At 39.9% G+C, this 24,545-nt stretch overlaps 1 long non-coding RNA gene across 3 annotated transcripts in view; it reads right to left on the bottom strand.

Moving 5' to 3' along the window:
• Positions 1–2,237: 2,237 nt before the first annotated feature.
• LOC142013650 (uncharacterized) overlaps positions 2,238–24,545 on the bottom strand; it is a 63,169-nt gene continuing 40,861 nt past the window's right edge. For 2 of the 3 annotated variants that reach the window (XR_012645745.1, XR_012645743.1), the window contains 2 exons: positions 11,890–12,015; positions 2,238–4,858 (listed from right to left, as the gene is read on the bottom strand). This is a non-coding gene — a long non-coding RNA (uncharacterized LOC142013650). Of the gene's footprint in view, positions 4,859–11,889; positions 12,016–22,850; positions 23,005–24,545 lie in introns of all 3 variants that reach the window. The other variant, XR_012645744.1, reaches the window with a different exon arrangement.

The following is a 24,545-nucleotide window of genomic DNA, read 5'->3' as shown; positions in this document are numbered from 1 at the left end:
CTACCTTCAACATGCCAGAAGGGAAAGGATGTCATACATGCTGAGTACGCCAGCTCTCTAGAGCCCTGCAAATCCATGGATCTCAGCTTTATAGCCTTGGGTACTGGCATCCACATCTCATTTTTGCAGCTACAGATGCAAGTGCAAATTTTATATATAGAACCTTGCAAATTTGTGGATATTTGCTTTATATCTGTGGGCATCCACATCCATGGATATCGACAGGTCATTTTTAAAAACGTGGATGTGGATACCAGTTTTGTATTCACACAGGGCTCTACAGCTCTGCACCAGCTGAAAGCATCCCCCCACACACACACCTTAGGAATAAGTACCCACAGCTAGCCTGCTTACCTGCTAGTTTAACCTCCATGCACTCCAACTGAGCCACCTGACTGGACAAACCACCTCATTGGCCAAAGGGATCAGCTGATCTCTTAAGTGGAGCAGCAGCAGCCAAGTGCTGATTGCTTAAACCATTTGCTCGTGCTCGCATCAGCCTGGTTGTTTCTATTTCCTCTTCAGATAACCCAGCTCTGAAACTAGGCTCCAGTTCATGTCTTCTGTTCTGAGCATTGGCTCTGGTTTCTGGCCACTCTCTGCTGTTCTATCTATTAGGCACCCCAGCCCTGGTTCCCAGCCATCCCCTTGCTGGACAAATTCTCAGTGGCCCAGATCCAGCTGGTTTTCAGTCCCTTTGCACTACAAAAGGAGCGTAGTTTAATTTAGTGCTGCTGTACTCTACCTTTCTACAGCTTACTCCTTTAATATGTGCACTAGATTACATCGCCACTATAGAGTTCTGCCAAAGTCAGGAGTTTTAAACTTTTGTATGACCCTGAGGAGCCATTGTTAGATACAGCATATAAATGATTAAAAGATTAAACTAGATAAAGGACCCAATTTTGCACTCAGATACAGAGCCTACGTCTCTAGTAGAGAGTTTTGTCTACAAAACCCATGTGGTGTCCTTATTCCCAAGCTGTTCTGTCGACAGTAAATTGACCGAATGTGGCACTTCTGTCAATAGCATTCTGCTGCTCCCTGCATGAGGCAGAATGCCTCTGTCAACAGAAAGCTGTGTGGATTCTTGGGCGGGTACGGGGGAGGCTGGGCTTTGTCAACTGACAGAGCTTCCAGGACACTGGAAAGCCCTGTCTGCTATGCTTCGGATAGTCCATTTTGTCAGGAGAACGGCTGGGCAGTCCAGCTGCTGTCAACAGAGTGGATTGCTCTTTTGATCCACTTGGCAGTCTGGCCATCATCTGTTGACAGGAGTTTTGTCAGAAGATATCTTCCGAATGAAATGTCTGACGACAGATCACTCTAGTGTAGACATAGCCAGAGACAGTTGCTGGGAATGAATTCACTGTACTGAAAAAAACCTATCTGCTAATGCTGCCTTGATGGCAGTTTTACTTGGGTTCAGAATTGGATCCACATACTCATTTAACTCAGTGTTGCCCAAAGAATGCCCCCTGTCTCCCTTGGGATACCTGGGACTACCCAGGAGAGAAACATAAGAAATGTGTGTAATGAAATGAGTAAAGCAGCCCTTTCATGCCACATGTCTGCACTGGGGACTAAGGGCACACAACTGGTGTTATTTTCTCGATGTGGGGTTTAGTTCTGAATCCTTATCCCATGGACAGGACGTATAGATAGCACTAGATTTCTGGCCACTGCACCATGCAACTTTTTAGTTGCATCTACGCTACAGTCCCCTTTCAACAGGGAAATGCAAATGAGGCAAATCAGAAATGCAAATGATGTGTCTATATACATGTCTCACACTTAATTTGCATAATCACATGCTCGAAAGAGAGTCTTTCGAAAGAAAAGCAGCAGTGTAGATGTTTTTTTTTCAAAATAAAACCCTGTTTGAAAGTTTCCTTCTTCCTATTTTTTTTTCAGAAGGAAGGGTGCTTTCAAAAATAAAGAACCCCATCTATACTGCTGTTTTCTTCCAAAAGACTATCCTTAAAAATGTGATTATGCAAATGAAGTATGAGATATGTAAAGTGGCACTTCATTTGCATTTCCAATTTGCCTCATTTGCATTCCCCTTTTGAAATGGGACTGTATTGTCGACGAAGCCTTTATGTTTTATATTAAAGTTTCTGATACTTTGTCCCCCTGACAAAAGAAATACATACACAGAATATGGAAATTTCAAACAACAGTAAGAGCAGTAAAAATTCAGTTTTTCTTTTTTACTTACTTGGTGTTAACTTAATGATATGTGACATTGCTATCAGTGCTATGCAATAAAAATGAAATGGTGCCCAATATGCACAGATCCTGTGTAAATTTCAAATGACAACAGCAACAACAAAAATTATACTTTCTCTTTCCTTTCTTATGCCCTTTGCATTAACTTAAGGATATGTGACTTTGCTATCCATGCGCTGCAGTAAAGCTGAAATTGGTCGCCAATGTGGCTAGACAGAGCTTTTAAATACAACAGAAATAAAATTATACTCCTTTGCATCATGTAAAGGGTACATGATGTTAGGTACACATTTCACTTCACTGCCACATCAGAAATAATGTGCCAGCTGAGAACCTATATTTCTTGTCTTCATCAAGAGTAGCAAAAAATGTAATTATGCACATTTTTTCATCTCTATTCTTTTTATAAACATTAAATATCTGGTTTTAAAACAGTTTTACATGTATATTAGATTCATATTGTGTTTATACATTTTCCTAAATGAATGCATTTATAGTAACATGTTTGTGTCTGAAGTTACTCATATAAATAAAAATATACAGTCATTTTATGGGATAATAGGCAAACAGACATCTGCATGCAACATTTCCCTCATTAGATGTTATGTTCGCATATTTTATGACTTTGCTATGAAATACAATGTGTTGATCTGAAGCCTTCTTCAATATAACTTATGTATGTTAACATCCCCAATGCTTTATTTGTAATTGGAGAATTCTTTAATAAAAGATTAGTAAACATTGCTGTAGCATTAGGCAGAGTGACCTAAAGGAATAAGCCTGAAGATTTAATGTGAGCTAGAGCAGTGAGTCTCAGACTGGAATCAGTGAATTGTTGGTGGTTCACAGAATACTTTCTGGTGACCAGGTGTTGCTGGTTGGTCACGTGAGGTTGTCTGTCCTTTTTTCCAGCTGATAAATTGAATTTTATATATATTGTATATAGATATTTTCCTTACATTATTTTTCTATGTAACAAGTTCTGCGATCACATGCGATTCTGAAGGGAGGAGTTCACAAGCAAATCCCTCTATGATGTGGTCTTCGCTATTAAATAAATATGAGAGGCCCTGGTCTAGATGAATGCACATAGAATGAGCAATTTTAGTTTAACCCCTCTTCTGCCACTAAACTTGCCATGTGTCCTTGGGAAAGATATTTAATCTTTCAGCCTCAGTTTCCTCTTCTATAAAAGGGGGAGTAATGATCCTAACTCTCTAGCTCATAGTGATTTTGTTTAGGAAATTAGTGAATGTTTAGCAGTTTTAGGAAGCAATGAACAGTTAACATTTGTATTTCTATTGTACAATTATATTTAAGTATAGCTGTCACTATTAGAAAATAATTTTGAAAAGCAATAGTATATTGCGAGGCCAGGTAGCCATTGGCAAAATCAGGTCAAGGATGCAAACCTCAGCAAGAAGAAAAGAACTTTGTGAATGTACATGATGCTATGAAATACATCTGGCTTTATACACTAGACAATCAATCAAGGAATTAGAAATGTTGTTAATCTGTAATAGGAAATCCTAGCTAAAGTTACATATACCGCTGGAATGCTAACAAGTCATTCTACAAATGCACCATCCATGCCAAACTATTGCACCAGAAACTACTAGGAATTCGATCTCCAGGCTGGTCAGTCTGCAGGAAGTATCTGTTCAGAAGGTATTTAATGATACTAATTATGATTCATAAAGTGAAGTGTATTCTTCCCAAGCCATCAGTGCTTTTATGTGTGATTGGTCAAATTGTTACACTGTAAGGATCCAGATATGACAAATAAATACAAAACTGAGAAGTTCATTTTTCCTCTTTCATTTCTCAAACCAGGAAACAAAATATTTTAATCAGAAAATTACTCTTTTCAGAGAGAGTTCTGCTACATCTTACTCCAGCCATGATGTTTGGATTAAAAATTATTGGAAATCATAACTAATATAATTTAAATAAGCTGTTAAAAAGCTATTAAATTTCCCTAATGCTCCTCATTTTTTAAAAGGGCTCTTGGTTTGATTCATGAACAATACATGAATAGCACATGATTCATTTGGCAAATCACTTAGTAAAACTTAATTTTTTATTAAGTGGATATTTCAAAACTGCTATCAAACTGAGTAAAATCCACTGTATCTTGTAACATTTTGGCATATCTTTTTAAAAATAGTTATGAGGGTCAACCTTACATAAACCAAAACTGGCAGAAGAGTTTGAATTTCCACAGCAGATCAAGGAGCCAACAGGAGCTGAAAGATACTGTACCGATATGTGTAAAGAGTGCTTTTAAAGTTCTATATGACAGATTGTTATCAGAACCTGTCAGATGTACCTGAAATCAGAACACACTACTCATGATGAGATCCATAATGTGTAGACATTAGTCCTGCTGAGCAATGAATAGACTCAGTAATAAATGAGAAAAAAATGCATTGTAGTGCTTAAGTATGTGGAACTTAAGTGCACTGTATTGAGATGTGCAGTAAATTGTTATTAGTATATTGGTAGGAAGGTGGTATAATCCGAAGTAATGCACATGGAGCTGGGAGCCAAAAATTCTTAGTTCTACTCCTGGGTTGAGTTGGTTTGTGGCTTGAGTCGGCCATTTTTAATGCCTCAGTTGTCCCATCTGTAAAACAGGGATAAGAATATATTACTGCTGAACTCTCAGGGGTGCTGTGGTGATTGATTAGTTTCACTAATTTTTCTAGACTATAAAATATTATTTCCTACAATCATAATGCTCTGAATATGGTAATAGCTATTACATTTGCTTAACACTGCATAAACTATAGTGTAAATATGGCAATCCTTCATCTCCACCACAGGTATTGGAGAGATATTAAAACATGGGTGAAACAAATATAGCCGTTCTTAATTTCTCAAATAAACCATACAGTGCAAGCAAAATCATATGCTCGGAATCCAAAGCATTGTTTCTGCAGTGGTATAAAAGAGGCTGGATTATACATTTCAGTGCCAATGTGCCTTAGATCTGCTTAAAGAAGAATTCTAAATTATGGTAAGTATTTAAACTGATAAGTAGAGATTTTAAATGGGCCACAATGGGATTAATGAATGAATATAAGGGTCTTATTCTAACATATAATTGTAAATAGGTAACATAAAAAGTAAGTGTATAATTGTTAAATTGTACGAAAATTACACCTTCTATAGAATGGGAAGCAGGAAGCTAGGGTATGAAGAGGCTCTTCTTTATATCTGTAGTGATTGCCAGAATACTCAGGCTTCAGTAGAATTCCCACTATTCAATTCAAGAGGCTGTCAAGTGAAAGTTCCCCTACTTCTTCAGGGTTTGTAAAAATCTTATTTAAGTATTTCTATCATAGGACTTCCTGCAATTCATACATCCAAATAGTCCCACTACAAGCATATAGTATGTTCAACATAATAGATGAAGTATTATTCTGGTATACTTTTAATTAGTCCCTTTTGGAAAATGATGTTGCTGTTAGGGTTAAGTTAATCAGGCCCTTAATATGTTCAATAAAGCATCAGGATACATATTTTACCAGATAATCCTCTTTGGAATCCACATTCAACTATTAAGTATTCCTTTGACTAATCTCTGTAATCCTCAGTTGATGTAGGTCAGTAAAATAGTGTCTACCCCTTGTATGAGAAAACTAAATCTACATTTCACATTAATTCTTTTTACATTTTTGGTATATTTTCCAGAGATGTTCTTTTACTTGATGCCATACCAACAATACAGTCACTGCACCTGCTTGAAGACCAAGATGGGGGCATTACTTGTTCTAGCCATGAATCAAGGTAGATCAGTCAGACATATTTATAAAACTATAATGTGAAAGTCAAGACTTAAATCATTGTCTGAGTACTTAGATCACATTAGCTCACTCGTGTTTTCAGTCACTGCATTGGCAATTGGTGTTACATCTTTGCATGCAATGAATGTTAACCATACTGGCTCTACGTTGTCCAAAATAATCACTGAGACTGTTCGTTTATGGAGAAAATGCTACTGCATTCTTTGACAATGTTTTATGTGTCCTTGGCTGATAGAACACACAAAGTGTTTGACTGGGCACATTTATCTGAGCAGATATATTAAATAATACTTTACATGGGAACATGTATGTCATAAATTTTGTAATCTCTTTAAAGTAGGATAAATTTGTGCTTTTAAAATCATCTTTGTTCAAAGCCATCTTTTTATTCCAACAGTCATAAAGGAAACTGATTTGTGCTGCATGAACAATGCCAGAATCATCATTTTAATGTTATCCATATGGGCTTCTAATAATAGATAAGAGACTACACTTGTATTGTATGTCTTAAAGACATTTAAAACCTTGATAAGGAAAGGCTGATTTCATTGGCCCCACAGTTAAAGGAAAGCAGACCCTAATTAAAACAATTCTGTTCTGAATTAACTGCTTTGACATGTGCTAATTGACAGTTCCTGTGAAATGGTTCTAATTAAAGTCAATATGTCTTTTTCAATTAAAAGGAAATTAAGAATATACTAATATACATTAACAACTTAATCTGCCTTCCATATCCCATACATCACTTCCTTTTTTTTTCCCCCTAATGTTATTGGAGAACCATCTGACATGCATCTCCTACTGTTTGGCTACAGTAGCTCATTATTACTCCACTAGAACACAGACAGTGGTGAATATCCCTTAAAGCAAGAAAATAACCTTCCTATACTTTAATTTGTGCCATTCCTAAGATTTTTGGCTGATTAAGGGTAAACCCACCTTACCACGGCAGAGTATAAGGACATGTTTAGAAGGGGATAGTCTTACTAATTGCAGACTAGGCAAGTGTTCTCAATGAATCAAAGATTTTACAACAGGTCTTAGATGTAATTAAATACTGCCAGGGAGAAAAGAAGCTTGACTGTGTTTTTCATCATTTGACCCAAGTAGAGGCAAGGACTTGATCTGAGAAATATACAACAGAATACCTCTTCCTCATTGTGCTCTGTTTCACAAGTGAAGCCATGGTGGCATTCTCAGGCGGGAATGCTTTTCATTCTATAAGTACAGGTGGAAAGAGGGATTGACAGGTCACTTAGGGATTCCTTTTTATTGTCAGTGGAAATAGTGGGTAGCTGTTTATAGCCACAAAATTAATTATTGAAATGTATATTTTGGCTTTATTCCAAGGTTATTCCAATACCAACGTTATATTGCTATCAACTTTATTGATAGGAATAGCAATATTGATCATTTCAGGCATCAGTAGTGATGTGCAGAGCATCTACAACACACATGGAACTATAGAGAAGCTCAAGAGGGCCATGATGATGACAATATTTTTGTTACTGGGATGAAATTAAATGCTTTTGAAGGAGTAACTGGGGGATTTTAAGAAATGCCAGGGTACTGTTTAACAACTCTCCCATACACACTGTTAAAATATGATCTTAGTTCTGTTATACACCTCCTACCTTCAGAAAATTATAATTCAACCATGAACATTTAATGTGGCACACAAGGAACTACTATGTTCCTACATCTAGTACAGAAGCCAATGTACAATGAAACAGACCCTCAAAAACATGGGGCCCCCAGGGCTGTGCAGTCCACTGCTGGGTCTGGCACCATCCCCACCAGCATGTGGGGGGACAGGGGGACAGTCCCACTGTAGAGAGGGATGAGGGCAGGGGCAGGAGCCTCAAGAGAGCTGGCAGGAGGTGGCAAGCAGCGTGAACATGAGCTAGAGATCTGCAAAAGAGCATGGGGAAGCCATGCAGCCAGCCAGAGAAAAGCACTGCTTTGAAGCAGGAAAGTGCCACTTCTCTCTGGCCTCCAGCTGTGTGGCTACCCAGTACTCCTCTGTAACTTTCCAGCCTGTGTTGGTGCTGCTGGCCACCACCTGGCAAGTGGCAGCTGCCTGCGGGATGGGGAGGACAGCCCGTGGTGGGAGAAGGGAGAGTGCAGTTGGTGGGGTGGAGAGCCTGCAAGCTACCCAGTCCACAGGAAAAAGCCACCCTTTGAAGAGGGAAAGTGCTGCTTCTCTATGGCAACTGGGGCTACGTCTACACGTGCACGCTACATCGAAATAGCTTATTTCAATGTAGCGACATCGAAATAGTCTATTTCGATGAATAACGTCTACACGTCCTCCAGGGCTGGCAACGTCGACGTTCAACTTCGACGTTGGGCAACACCACATCGAAATAGGCGCTGCGAGGGAACGTCGACATGCCAAAGTAGCACACATCGAAATAAGGGTGCCAGGAACAGCTGCAGACAGGGTCACAGGGCGGACTCAACAGCAAGCCGCTCCCTTAAAGGGCCCCTCCCAGACACAGTTGCACTAAACAACGCAAGATCCACACAGCCGACAACTGGTTGCAGACGCTGTGCCTGCAGCATGGATCCCCAGCTGCGGCAGCAGCAGCCAGAAGCCCTGGGCTAAGGGCTGCTGCACACGATGACCATAGAGCCCCACAGGGGCTGGAGAGAGAGCGTCTCTCAACCCCTCAGCTGATGGCTGCCTTGGCAGACCCCGCTATTTCGATGTTGCAGGACGCAGATCGTCTACACGTTCCCTACTTCGACGTTCAACTTCGAAGTAGGGCGCTATTCCTATCCCCTCATGGGGTTAGTGACTTCGACGTCTCGCCGCCTAACGTCGATTTCAACTTCGAAATAGCGCCCAACACGTGTAGCTGTGACGGGTGCTATTTCAAAGTTGGCACCGCTACTTCGAAGTAGCGTGCACGTGTAGACACGGCCTGGATGTGTGGCTGCGCAGCCCTCTCCTTCTGAGTCCTACTGCCACTGTAATATTGTGCTGCTGTTGGCCGCTGCCTCAGGAGCTCCTTTTCCACTTCCTCCACTCCCCAACACGGCTGAGCCCAGGGTTCCTGAGTCTTGACTCTTCCTCTTGTTGTGGTCACCTAGAGCAGAGGCTGGGTGCCCCGACTCTGGGATGGTCTCTCCACACTGGCTGTTTCCCTTGCCCACTTATAATTTCAGCAAATACAAATTATTGAACAACAATTAATTAACAAAATACCAGAAGAACATGGAACAAATGGAAAAAGTTAGTAAAAAACACATCACTCCACTCTGTGGCAGGGAGACCTCACAAACTGTCTCTGGAGTGTAAAGACAGTTCACTTCTGTCTGTTCTTTGAAAGTCCAAGGCCTCCTTCTCAGGCCTTGATTGTGCTACAGGTCAGGTACTTGCTTCAGGGGTCAGGACCCTTCTCAGAGGATGGGACTCTCCCCAGCGTCCTCACTCCCTCATTGGTCTGCCCCACCCTGTCCATCAAGCTCAGCTGGAGAGCTGGCCTCTTCCCATTGTCCCTGAGGGCTGCCAGTCTCAGTCTTGCTAACTTCAGTTACAGGTTTTGTCATGGAAGTTCAAAATGACTATAAGCCCAGGGAAGCAGAGGAAATAACATTAAATAAAATTTTTTTAAAAAATACAGAAAGTTATTTTTTTGATGAAAGTAGAGACAATGAAATCATTTTAACTGGGAAAGAAAAGATCATTGTTCAAATCATCAATCTTATTTGTAACAAAAATAGTGCAATATCAGAGACAGGAAGAGTAGAGGTGAATCACTAAAGAAAACTGTTGATTTACTTTTCATGTTGTTTTGACAGAAGTATGGATGAAGACGCTAAAAGCCACTACAATAAGAAATTAAGTGAATTCTACCCAGAGGACATAGACACAAATCTTTCTGGAGATGAAGTGAAACATTTAATTCATTTTATCAAAAATGATGAGGTCTGTGCTTTGAGAGCACAAGTTGATTTATATAGACAGACACATGACAGTTTGCAGGCAACTTTTCCAAATGTAGATACCATTCTGAATATATTTTTAACAATGCCTGTCACAAATGCTTCTAGTGAACATTCTTCTTTTGTATTGAAATTAGTTTGAAATTATTTGCTAAATATAATGAGTCAGGAACATTTGACAAGTTCAGTAATTGTTAAATTGAAAGTGCCCGTTTACAAAATATTACTTATGATGACTTAATTGATGTATTTGTAATGAAAAAGTAGAGAAAGGAAGCCACCTGAATATATTTTTTCTCAGATTGAATAAGTTTCTTCCATTCATGCACTATCTACACATTTTATTTGTACACATTTTTCATGGTAGCATAATGCAAATAAAAGGCTTCATCCAGACCAGAAATTCTCAAACTGTGCTGCAGGAATTTCACTCAGGTGGACTAAGGAAAGAGTATTATGTGTTTTTTTAATAAAGTGTTCTTACCCAAAGCACTTACAATAGTTAGCTAATGGTACAAACAATATTTGGAAAGATCATTAAATGGTCCACTGAGACCCTTAGCAATTTTTAAGTGGTCTGTAGAAAAAAAAAAGACTACAAAAACAATCAAGGTTTCACTTTATTTTCATTTACTTCTTATTACTTACATAAGAAGAGGATGAATTCAAAGTAATGAAAAATGGAAGGGGCAGAAAAAGTGAATATTCTTTTTCTTGGCTGGGTCCCCAGGAGAGCCCAAAAATGAAGCTGAGCACAGGGCCCTACTAACTTTAAATCCTCCCCTGGTCTCGTACTATACCAGTACTATATCTAGCTATATTTCACTACAAATTTGGGTTGGCTGTGGCTTTTTAAAAATATTTGTTCTAAACAAAACTTGAATCTTTAGAAAGATAAAACTTCTGGTAAATCATGTACAGCCACCTGTCATATTTTGAAAACAAATTAAATGGCAGGAACTTAAATTTTGTGAATGAGCTTCAGAAATTTTGAAGTGCTCTTATAAGATGTGTTTCTCACAATATGTTGATTAAATCTAAATTTAAGCAAGTAACAATTCTATATTTAAGTATTTAATAAAACAGAAATAAACAGAGCCTACAGAATTGCAGGCTATTCAACTATTCCTAATAAAGGACAGAATTTTCACAACGGGTCTCTAAACTTGTATCTACAATATTCAATGGGCAAAACTTGTATTTTTTGTTTACAAATGAAGATCACTTAGCCATTTAGTTATCTGATCTGTAAATGCAAATACATGTATGAAAATTTTAAAAGTTTGTCCCAAAACATCTAATATGATCAAACCATTAGCTACAACTGCTCCACAGTGACTTTATGAATATTAGAGGTGCACACTTGGGCTGGCCCAGCAGTTGAATGCCACTCACTGCTGTGAAGAAGACTTGGCCTCTTGCTTCTCCAGCCAGCAGAGACTAGAACTTCTACCTTGCAGAATTCTACTCAACCTTTGTGATTGGGTAGGCCCAACACCCCAAACTTTCTGTCCAATTAAGAGTTGAATCAATGAACTTTTGAGATATTTTTATCAAATTCTTCATACCTAGATCGATGGTAGTTTATTCAGGATTTAAAGGGAAAGTTATATGGGGAGGAAATTGAGTATTCCCCCAAGTTAAAATAAAGGACATTTAATTAATAAAGTCCTGAGCCTCAAAGCTATTGAGGTTGCTATTTGTTAGAATCAATAGAAGGTAGGTGCCTAAATATTTTTGAGAATCTGAGCTAAAGAGTTTATTATGCCACTCTTCCAGGTAGTTCAGTTGGATTGCTTCTGTGATTTAATATTATCCAACCAACCAGATAGTATTGCTAAATTAATAGTAAAATTACAACAGAATCTCAGGAAATTCAAAGACAGAACATTTTTACCTTATATTTTGAAAGCCTTGCCCAGGTAGCTTCACTCCCTGCAGTAAAACTTCTCTGAATTTGGTCCCACCAGATCTTGTATTGTAGAAGAGGACCAGTACACAGAAGGACACTTCTAAGGAACACCTACATGTGCAAGAAGTTATGTTAGTGAACTAGTACATAGCAGTTTCCCCTCTGCATTTTTTTCTAACCATCAGGCCCACATGGAACTGAACGAGACCATCTAATAGATGAAATAGATCATCCAATCCAGTCCTTTACACTGAGGCTGGACTTAGTACAAGGATACCACCCTTGGCAGGTGTTTGTCTAACTTGTTCTTAAGAATTTACATCAGTGGCTATTCCACAACCTGCCTATGTAATTTATTCCAATAATTAACTACCCTTCCAGATAGGAAATTTTCCTAATCTCTGCATTAAATCTCCTTTGCTCCAGTTTAAGAACATTACTTCTTGTCCTGAGTGAATAAGAAAAAAAAATCCTCCTCTTTATAACAACCACTTACACAACTGAAGTCTGTTGTCATATTTCCCCTTAATCTTCTCTTCCCCAGACAAAACAAACCCAACTTCATTTCTATCTTTTGCATGTGTCATATGGTCTAGCTCTTCAGTCATGTCTGTTGCTCTTCTCTATATTTTCTCCCCTTTGTCCCCGCCTTTCCCAAAGTGTAGCGTCCAGAACTGTACACGGTACTTCATTTGAAACCTTATCAATGTCAAGTAAAATGGAAGAATTATATCTTGGCTGTGTCTACACATGAGGCATTTTCAGGAAAAAATGGGTTTTGTCAGAAAAATGCACAGAGCATCCGTATGCAAAATGTGCTTTGCCAACAGTCTGCCAGCAACATTATACTTCTCCGTGTTCAGGTATAACACCTTTCTTGACAGTTTCCTGTTAAGAAAACAGCCATGTAGATGCTCCAGGGCCCTTTTGTCAACACCCTGGGCTTCCGGTTCACCGTGCAGATCTGTTTGCACTTCTGGTCAGCCATTCTGTGGAGGGACGGCCAGGCAGTCTGGCTGCACTCTGTCAACAGAAAAGATTGCTTTTTTGATCTGCTTTAATGTGTAGATGCAATCTGTGGACAGGAGTTTTGCCGGGAAATCCCTTCCATAGTGACTTCTGTCAACAGATGCTTCTCGTGTAGACGTAGCCCTTGCATCTTGCTTACAACACTCCTGCCAATACATCCCCGAATGATGTTACTTTTCTTTTCTTTTCTTGTGAGTGTATTACACACACTTATAGTTGATTTGTGCATTAAACAGTTTTAACTCTAAATCAGTAAAGTCTCTGGGATGAGACGCAGGTCCAATTTATGACTGATTGTACCCATTAAAAATGACATGGCACTTCTCACCAGAGGAATACTAATATATTAAGTCTAAATAGGGACCCCAATCTGTGGTCATTTATCCACATGCTTAATTTGAAGTAGGCATTTGTGCAATATTCAAAAATGTGCAGAAGTACTTGCAGGATCAGGCTTGTACATTCTGCCTTTCTTAAATCTATCTTGCTGATTCAGTTGCATGTGCTGTTCTTCACTTCTTGCCCTAAACATGCATGTTGTGTTTGCATGTGCCACACTTCATCCTGGAGTTGGTGACATTTAATGCTCCCTTTCAGGAAAATTGAAAGTGATAATAAATATGCAAAAGCTTTGCAATGATCTCCTCCTGCTGTTTTGCATTTCTTTTATTAGGAGCAGTAGTATTTCTGTCCAACCTCCTCGATACTTTTTTCTTTCCAAGCGGCAGCAGCAAGAAATAGGAATAGGCACAATCACATCTACATACTCTGTGTATAATCTTTAGAATGCTCTAGAATTCTTTGGGATAAAAGGAACTGTATACATTTTTTGTATAGATAAATCGTCACTACTACTTTTGGAATATGTCTTTCCCTTTCTACATTTGATCAGATTGTTTCATGCTTTTTTAAAATGCAGGGAAATAATTTATCAAACTATAACTGAAGCTTTGACACTTCAAGCTCTTATGAACATGCTTAAGGAGGAACACAGAAGTGACCACACTAACATCAATAAAACTATCCTATGCATGTTTGCAGGATTGGAACCAAGGTAAAACATTCACTACATACAGAATCCTATTTTCCTTGTGTAAAAACTTAACCTGGACTCCATCCTACAAGCATTTGTGTAATCCTTCCTCATGCAAGTAATCCTATAAAATCAATGAAGCTGCTTGAATGAGTAAGGGCTGCTCACATATGTAAGATTTGCAGAATTGGGCTTTATATCATTATACATTCACAAAATCTTGATGCAACATATAAATAAATTATTAAAGATCTGAGTATTGGGGAAAGTAATAAAATTGTAAATTAGCTTTCTCTGCTTGAACAGCCGGTTGTTTTGCGGTGTATTCTGACAAGGCTACCCTGTACATTAGTAAAAATAAAGTGACACACACACACACACACATATCCAAAATACCTCAACAGCTTCCAGATTCTGTGAAACTTCCAGATTGCGGCTATCTTTGACTTTATATAAATAATTAGTGAACCATTCTTTCTGTTTATGTCCTGCCTAGCTAAATCAGCGTTGTTTGCCTGGGGAAGAAATGGCAGTGTTTTTAACGAAAGCCAAACACATCCTATAAATTCTAGAGTTGAAGGAAAATTTAGCTTGGCAATAAGTCTGTTCAAAAAACAGCATGTGGGACACAGGATGGCCGGGTCCATGCAAGACCGCCCTCCTAGTAAGGCCTGGTTCTGGTGGAGTACCTATCCAGCTTTTCCCTCCCACCTTCCCCCACAACACTTATTGTACATAGTCACATTTTCCTGGCCTTGAGTTCTGTGAAATAACAATGTATCCTCTGCTAATACATACATTATGAGAACATACATGATGAAAACATTTTGTTTTCACTGCTTAAAACAGAACAGAGAAACATGTTTTCCACATTTATCCATTACTGAGCTGGCAAAGTGACATGGGCTGTTGTTAGTAGACAAACCTAGTAAGATTATGTGACTCAGGACAACCGTAATTTACAAGCCATTCTCCATGTCTTTTCAACTTTTGTGAACTGCATGTGTTTCCTTCATAGCTCAGATCCAGTGTTTCCCCTAATTTTATCATCCATGGGTAGAATAAATTTTGTCATGTGCACCAAGGCATGTGTGGATGTGCACCACCATAGAAACACATGCTGCCATCTGTGGTCAGCTGTGGATGCTCTCATAAAGAGCTGGATGGCACCCGAATCTCCCCTGGGTAGCCACCCAAGCACTCAACTTACAGGGAACACTGTTCAGATCATCTCTCTGTGACCACTGTTTATTTTGCAAATTCCTGGGCAAGTGGTGGTATTAATTTTTAATTATTAAATAGAATTATTATTTCATTAAAGTTAACCCTTTATCAGGGAAAAAGAAGTACAAGTACTTTTACACTGACTAATCTTGTATTTTTATGACAGTCTCATTTGGAGAGGTAGATTAGTTGACATAGGCCACAAAACAGCTGTAGTTAAAGTTGTATAACATTTTCATTCCAACCTCTTATACTCATTAATTCAGACCTTTATGAAACTTTAATTTCATGAACTAAACTCCTCCAGGCTTGATCTCTGGCCAAAAGTATAGAAGGGGCAGGGAGGATGGTAGTGGGGTGTTTGTTGACTGGGGGGGGGGTGTTTATTAAGTTTGAACAAGAATAGTGTTTTCTGTCTTTTATCAGAAGAAGTATAATCCTTTCCTCTAACTCCTTTCCTAATAATAAAAAATAGAAAATTATATTAATAAGTCTACAAGCAAAATAAAGTGATGCAGGAAGTTGAAATCTGGCATGGAAATAGCATCCAGTCTTATTAAAATTGCCTTCACATATTATGATGAAGCTTGAGATGTGACTGGTTTTGTGGAGAGAAAGGGAATTTGGACAGCTACATGCTGCATAGGTTCAACTGCTTTTTTGAGTAGGATGGTCTCTTTAGCCCACAAAGTGCACGGTAATCAAAGCTGGGCTGGACATATCTATGCTGACTAATATAGATGCCTAATCAAAAGTTTGCTGCTGATGTACCTGATGAGAAGCAGAGAATTTGGAGGTTGTCTTGACAAGTCACGTGCATTTATACTGTGCAAAAACATCAGGAGGGCTTCTTCACTCTTTGTAAGGTGAGAAAGAGGAAGTATTGGTATTGGGAATTTTGGGAGTTCTGCTGCTGCTCGGATTCACAAGGAAAGACCAAATTCAGCATACAGCTTCCTCTTACCATAATGTAAAGCAAGGTAAGGGTTTGGCTGTGCCAGGAAAGTGGGAAGTGCCTGGAAGGGGATTGCTTCTCATAAAACCATACAGAAAAGGGATAGATTCATCAAGCAGGTGGAAGCAGATGACTGGGGGCCTCTCTCCCTCTCCCCATCCAGGATAGCTCCAGCCCCAAGCATCTGACTCTCCCCACACCCCGAGATGCCCTTTTCAGAGGGCAGGGGGGCTGACTCTCCCTTCTTCCCCCTTTTCCCCTGATTTGGACATTCCTGGCTCTTCCCCTTTGTCAGGGAGTGAGGGGATAGTGTGTAGATTCCTGCAGTGTTCACTCGGGCTGGAGAGTACAGGAGGCAGACAAACCTGGACCTGTCTCAGCCAAGTGACATGCACCTTCCCTCAGCTGTGCATGCTGGTGCTGCAGCAGCCATGGAAAGGCACTTCTTACCTGGCCCAAGGTACTGCAGTGAAAAAGAGCTGCTCCCCTCATCCCCAGCCCCACACTGGAGCAGTGATTTAAATGAAGCCAATAGATTTTCATTTTATTTTCTAAACATGAAAAATTAAGTTAAGGACCTGAGCGGTGCTGGGTAAATCTTCTAGTTTCAAATATAGTGAATATTGCTGGGACCAGTACTGTCTCTAAAATCCAAATAAAGTTTTAAATCTACCTACTGTGTGCCCTTACGGCCATAGAGGGAAACTGATATTATATTAGGGGGAACAAGGTAGATGAGCTCATATATCTTAATGGAACAGCTTCCTTTTGGTGGAAGATTCAGGCTGTACACAGCTGTTCTTTACGTCTAAAAAAGTAGTCTGTGTCACAACTAAACGCACATTAGGATTGCTAAGAATAACAGGTTTGCACACTTTACAGGAGACCAGTTAATGTGAGGTAGCCAATTAATATCGCTCCGGTCATGAGACAAAGGATGGTTAATAAGTTTCAAAGAGTTGTAATGAGGCATAAATGCCTCTGAGCCCATGATTTTGGTGGTGGAGCTTTGTGACTTTGTCCTCACCCACAACTATTTCAGATTTGAGGACAATTTGTACCTTCAAATCAGTGGCACTGCTATGGGCTCCCTCATAGCCCCATAGTATGCCAACATCGTTATGGCTGACCCGGAACAATGCTTCCTCAGCTCTCGTCCCCTAGCACCCCCTCCTCTGCTTGTGCTATATTGATGACATTTTCATCATCTGGACCCATGGGAAAGAGGATCTTGAAAAGTTCCACCATGATTTCAACCTCAGCCTGGACCAGTCCACACAAGAGATCCACTTCCTGGACACTACTGTGCAAATAAGTGATGGTCAAATAAATACCAACCTATACCAGAAACCCACAGGCCGCTATGCTTTCTTACATGCCTCCAGCTTCCATCCAGGGCACAGTACACAATCCATTGTATACAGTAAGACACTAAGGTACAACCGCATTTGCTCCAGTCCCTCAGACAGAGACAAACATCTACAAGACCTTTACCAAGCTTTCCTGAAGCTACAATATTCACCTAAGGAAGTGAAGAAACAGATTGACAGAGCCAGATGTGTACCCAGAAGCCACCTGCTACAAGACAGGCCCAACAAGGAAAACAAGAGGACACCACTGGCCATCATATTCAGCCCCCAACTAAAGCCTCTCCAGTGCATCCTCAATGATCTACAACCCATCCTGGACAACAATCCTTCACTCTCACAGACCTTGGGAGGCAGGCCTGTCCTCACCTACAGACAGCCTGCCAACCTTAAACAAATACTCACCAGCCACTTGCAAATTTGACTCCATCAACCAAGGATTGAAGAGACACTGGGAGTGGTTGGCCCATTACAAAAGCAGTTTTGCTGCTCTTGAAGTGCATACCTCCACATTAGCTACTGTTAATGGGCCACATCCCCCCTACTGAACTGACTTGATTTCCCCCCTTGATGTTCACAACTCCACATTAACTGCTGCTAATGGGCCACATCCTCCATGACTGAATAGACCTTGTCAATTCTGGCCCTCCCCTTGACTGAAACTCCCTCTTTAAATCCTCCTCTGAAATGCGCCCCCCGCCATGCAGCTGATGAAGCAGGTCTTTGCCCACGAAAACTTATGCTCCAAAATATGTTAGTCTACAAGGCACCACAGGACTTCTTGTGGTTTAAGTTTCCCATGTGTAGTACCTAGAAGTACTGAGATCTTATCTGGGGTGAGTGAAATCTCTATGCTACAACCTCTAGCTCACATGGTAGAGTGTAGGGCTTTCAACCCTACACTAGCAGGTTCTATTCCTGGTGCCAACAACCCAGGCCTGTCAGTGTTACACGTTTGCCTTTTTAACGGGTGTACAAGTTTTCCTTAAGAATGGGGACTGAGAGATCTGATTTGATTTGGAGTGATCACTTTGTGAAAAGTATTTGCCCATAGGTGATGTTTTTCTTTTTTTTTTTTTTGGTCTTCTATCACGTCTGTGTGAGCATGTAATCACATTGATGTAGCCCAGGTAAGGCACTGGTGCATTTTGTCATAAATTCTTTCTCAGGGTGCATGAAGAGATTAACACATGGTGGAGCCATCCTAGTACCCCCAGTAACTGCTGTTAAATGCAACGTTATGGGCAAGGATGAAAGTAATTAGTATGGCAGTGTGTTTGGGGTGGGCATCTAAACGTTGTCCGTTGTCCATTATCCTGGAAATAGTTGAGGCAGGCAATCTACAACAATACTGTACACAGGACATTGCATTATTAGATGAAGGAATACTACATGGCCATGTAACTAAAAACTAATATACAGACCCAGTAATGAAGATTTAAGGCTGCACACTTAAATTTAAGCTTGGCATTTATTACCTTTTGATACTTTGCAGCTATGGCCCTGGTCCTGCAATATGGTCCATGCAGGAGAACATTAGATTGCTGATGACTGTGTCCTAATGAAGTCGGTTGAATGTAAGTGCCCATTCACAGGCGCACTACTTAAGGCAGTGATGGACAATGTAAGCTAGTGAGTGGGCCATGTGAGTGACCCTTCTTTATCTCAATGGGCCACAGGAAAGTCATTACCAAAAGGGTCTCCCAGGATAGGGTAGTTTTGCAAACTGCACTTGAATACCTAGAATTTGTGGGGTGTGCCGACTGAACCATAGCAGTGCTCTGATTGGATGCAGACGGAGCACATGGCTCTCACAGTCAATGTTGTGGGCAGTCAGCACTTAACATTGCTTTACAAGTGTGCCACTTTAGTGATATTGGTAGGAAAAACAACTACATGGGCAGAAACCAGCAGAATTTGTCAGTCCTGTGCATGGGCAATGGTAAATAAAATGTCTTTGTGGTCCACGCAGAGCAACCTGATGGGCCACAAATAGCCCACCACTGAATGCATAAAACCTTATTCTCACTGGTGATGATATCAGTGGGACTACTGGGGTGAGCACCCTCTCATGAATGAAGATAAAGGTTTTGCCACCTGCCCTATAGTGCTTTGTATGGAATGTATACACCCATCCTCAAATGCAGTCTGATTCACAGAAAATGGGCACGATTTATGCAGCCTTCTCACATACTGGGTCAAAAACCAAAAGGGCCTTCTTCCGCCTAAAGCACTTGTAGAGAAATTATATCTCGTTTGTGCATGCATGCAATAAATGGTGTCTATTTTCTAAGAATAGATCTCTAGAAAAGAAAAATTACTTGATAACATATCTTATACCCACTTTCTGAAATGTAGGAGCCTGACTTTGAAATGTAGCACTAATTAAATATAAACTATTCAATATAATTCTTACAATTCACTGGGACAAAAGTCTTCCAAGATGACTCCATGGTTAGAGGGAGAATTCTAAAAAGCTGTGTTTCAGGATCTGTGATATAAAAATGACACAAGCACATGCAGGCAGGGTATGGTTTAAAATAAGCTGTGCTGTGTGTGTGTGTCAGGAATGCTGAAGCAGGAAATTGCTTGGATTGCAGCTGAGACCTTATGTTGTGTTTAGGTTTGTGTAGGAAAGGTGAGCCCTCCCAGTCCTTTATCACTGTGACTGTGATTAAAACATTGCCTGCCTGGAACTAAGTGTAAGGTGTGCATGCTCTTCAATCACCTGCCAATCTTTCGGTTAGATAATTTGCAGACTGTGAGAGAAGACATGTTCCTGTTTTCACTATGTGTGCAAAAGATCGTGCGCTGGCCAACTAAATGGAATAGAAAATTGAGCCTTTTCGCTGGTTATGCTAAAGCTTCCTCTGTACATCTGCTCATACTGTACAAGTGGCAACTGCAAGATCTGGAACTACCACACTTCTGGAAACTTCTTTAAAAGAAGAAAAAGACTTATTGTAAAGCATTACAGGAGAACCCCGATTAGCCACCCTTCGATTAGCTAACATTCTACTTTATCCGACAGGACAAATGTAAGAATTTTTAAGAATAATTGCATAGTGTTTTCATTGGCATTAGTAATAAACTGAGTTTGTAGATGTGTGCGCCTGTTTTTTCACTAGTATTCCCTATTATCCAATATTTCCATTATCCGATCATCCTTTGATCCTCTTTAGTTTGGATAATTGGGGGTCTACTGTATTTATATATTTGACTCACGCACAAATATATGTAATATATGTAATATGCGCACCAAAAAGAGACAACCTACATTCACCTATCATTCGTAAGAAATGAGTTCTTTGCAGAAAACATCTGCAATCTAAAAGAATTTCCTATACTGCAAGCAGGGGTAGATGCAAGGTCTTTAAAAAGGTATTGAAGAAGCAGCAGCCAGAAGTGGATAAGGGAGTTACTACCAAATAATGGAAGGCCGCCTCGGTAAAGAATCCATAAAGCAGATGGGCAAACCAGTGCTTGAATTAGCACAGTCTGAATTCTACTGGATTAAGGCAATATCCAAGAACAAATAATAATCAGCATTTTTCATTTACCAGTACAGTGCTGTCCAAAATTCTGTACTTTCTCTTATTTTATTGGTATTCTGTTTTAAATATGCTGATTTACAATCAAAGTTGTCCTGAACAGGAATGGTGCTAAAAGCCTTGTGATATAAAGGTTCAGGTATTCTACCACATGAGAGGGAAAAGCTGGGAAATTTCAGTTTTAACTCTAGACTGTAGAACTGTTGTTACAGAGACTTCCTTTGAGTCTCCTCTGTGTTTCCTTTCACACATAAGAGGAAGAGAAGGAGATAACAGGAGGAAAATGGACAGTCTCTGCTTTGTCAACTACTACTGGAATTCTCCATCACATCTGACTAGTCAAACGTGAATAGTGTGGCTTTACTCTCTTGAGTCTGAGGAATTTTAATTGTTGTTGTGCCTACACAAGGGTGTCTGTATAATAAGAATAAAATACATGATCATTCTTGTCATTGTACATCTTTGCAGCTGTCGTAGGTTTACAATAGCAGAAGAATTATTTTAAGCATCGAGTGAAAATAATTCTCCTTCCCAAACTCTACCATTGTGAAAATAAAAAGCAGTCGAGTAGCACTTTAAAAGACTAGCAAAATTATTTGTTAGGTGAGCTTTCATGGGACAGACCCACTGCTGTCTGAAGAAGTGGGTCTGTTCCACAAAAGCTCACCTAATAAGCTATTTTGCTAGTCTTTAAAGTGCTACTTGACTGCTTTTTATTTTGATAGTATATAGACTAGCACGGCTCCCTCTCTGTTACTATTCTATCATTGTGCTGTGACTTCACATGTAATAGCAGTGTAATACAAAAAGCTCTCTAGAAAAAGGAAATACAAGACTAACAGGAAAAAATGATTTATTGTGAATTGTTGAAATTTGTTTTGGGGTTTTTTTAAGTTCTCAGTGCCATGTCAGAGTCCAGTTTACAGACAGATGACTCACTCTATAATCTCTCTTTAGGAACTCAATCCTGCATGGTGCTGAGCTTCTACTACAGGATGAGGAGTCCCTCCTGCAGGAAAGCTGAGGATGTACAGCATTTTCCAGAAGACTCCATCCTCAATCACGGTTTTATCAGGGTTATTGTTTTAAATACCTTTTTAGTATAATATTTTCCGGTGCTCCTTTCTGGTTTGCTCTGTGAGAAAACTTGGTATTCTTACACAAAAGATGTAATGGTAATTCAACATAAAATAATACTATTATCCAATCAAGAACATAAATCATTTTTTCAAGGCTATATATTATAAAGACACTCCTCAAACCAAAACTTAGGGTCATCTTGACATTTGTTTTTTCCCGCAGGCTTGTTCATGTTAAGGATTCTACATATTGAATGAATGCAGAAAGGCAAGATCAGAAATGAGCATTTTACCTTAAGTTTCCTAGTATTTCCTGTTGGAATGATTGATTAGTCTTGTAATGTGATAGACGTTCTAGTCAAGACGAAACTGGCTTGTATAGCAAATGCAATAACTGTTGAGCACTTACCTCTTCATATGTCTATTGTGACCGTATTGATCTGAGACATTTATGACCTTTGCTGCCTGAGCGAAGGACACCACGTCTAAATTAACAAATTCTTCCTAAGGTAAATTCATTTTGCACTTTGGAAATGAAATCCTTGCCCTGTTCAAGTTAACAAGGGTTTTACCACTGGCTTTAATAGGGCCAGGCTTTCACTTTGGTGGGTTAACTTGTATAGATTCTTCCACTGCAGCATGTTACGTTGTTAATGGGTGAGAAAGGGTTAACATAAAACACAAGATTTCCCCCAAAACTCTTTGTACCTTCTTTATTAATTGTATTGATCTTTGAGAAGAGCCTGGAGACTCCAGAGAGGCTGCAAAGTATCATGATGAATTGCTACTGTAGTGTGCTCCTGCTTTATGGCTCCATCCAGCTTTTCTGAGCGTCACCAAACTTCTTTAAGATTTTGAGGGACTTTAAGGAAATCAAGAACAGGCTGTTACAGAGATGCTACAGTAACAATTTTCCAGTTGCAATTTCCTGCCTTTTGGGGTGACATCTTTAGAGCCCCCTGCAGACACAAAATTTGTATCCACATCTGCATCCCACACCTGTATCTCCAAAATTGAGCTGGGGATATCTGCATCCATATCCACAGAGGTGGATGCCTGTGAATATAATGTGGCTATCTACACATTTGCAGGTTATCTATTTATCTGAAATGGGGTGCTCTTACTATCGCTTGAGGATTTTCAGTTTTGTAGCATCTAAGGCTACATCTACACTAACAGATAATTTCAATTTTATTAAATTCACTTTTATTATGCTGGGTTTTATGAACTGCATTTTGAGTATCCTCTCTTCCCACAAAGTCCACACAAAGTACAGTTAGTACTGCCATGCTAGAGTGGCCAAACATTGACTGTTACAGCAGTGCCTTGTGGGAACCTATCCCACAGTTCCCTCAGCCACACATTCTGTGCCCTCCCCCCAGGCCCTGATGCACCCCCACTATTGCCAGCGCTCATCCTGCTGCCTGGTTCCCAGGTCCCCACAGTTTGGGGGGGGAGCCAGGAAACTGACTAGGGCTTTTGTGCTGGTCAGTTTCCTGTCTCCCGCAAGTGGCTGAAAGCAGGGAGCCAGGTGCAGCAGCGCCCACAGTTTCTCAGCTCTCTGCCACTTGCAGGAGCTGGGAAACTGACAGGGCTACTGCACTGGTCAGATTCCTGACTCCCGTGAATGGCAGGGAGCTGGTAGCCAGGTGCAACAGCACCAGTCAGCCTCTGGAAGCTAATGAATTGGATTCAAAGACATGGCACTTCCACACTAGCTTTCATTCAAACTGTTAAATTCAAAATGGACACTAACCCACCTGGTTCCATGATATTATACTATCGATATTAGTGCTCCCTAGATCGAGCTAATGGTATTTACGGTGAAGACAGTCACTTGGTACAATTGAGCTAACTGCCTTAAATTCAAACTTATTTCCTAGTGTAGATGTAGCCTATGTGCTTCCTTAGAGATGGGAGTCATTTTAAGAATCTAAGCAAATGGATTGTGTTACAGGGACTTTGTTCACAAGGAATATTATGGAAAGTACCTAGCTACACAAAATATGGCACTATGGTGTAACTTCAATCTGTGACTTCCATTTGTAAATAGTCAAAATTGTCATTACACGTATGGACTCACATTTTATGGATACAAAGCTTTTGGGCATGAACTTGAACCATTCCATCACTGCAGGAAGGCAGGCAGGCAGGAGCCTTTTGAAAGTGTGCATTCAAGTTGCACCTATGACATCAGGATATATTCATGTGTGTTCACAAGTTTGCATTTGCACAAACAGAACATGGGAACAGCTGAAAAATTTGTTTCAAAAGCTACAAGGTTATTTCTGAAGTAAACTGGAAATCACTGAGGCTTACGTTTTAAATTAAGTAGAAAGGTGGAGCTATCAAAAATGAACACAAGCAATTAAGAAATGTAAATGAACACATCTTAATTTACGC

Source organism: Carettochelys insculpta, chromosome 5, assembly GCF_033958435.1.
Source record: "Carettochelys insculpta isolate YL-2023 chromosome 5, ASM3395843v1, whole genome shotgun sequence".
Taxonomy (NCBI): Eukaryota; Metazoa; Chordata; order Testudines; family Carettochelyidae; genus Carettochelys; species Carettochelys insculpta.
The sequence above is the reverse complement of the archived record's forward strand: the minus strand, read 5'-3'. Positions and strand labels throughout refer to the sequence as shown.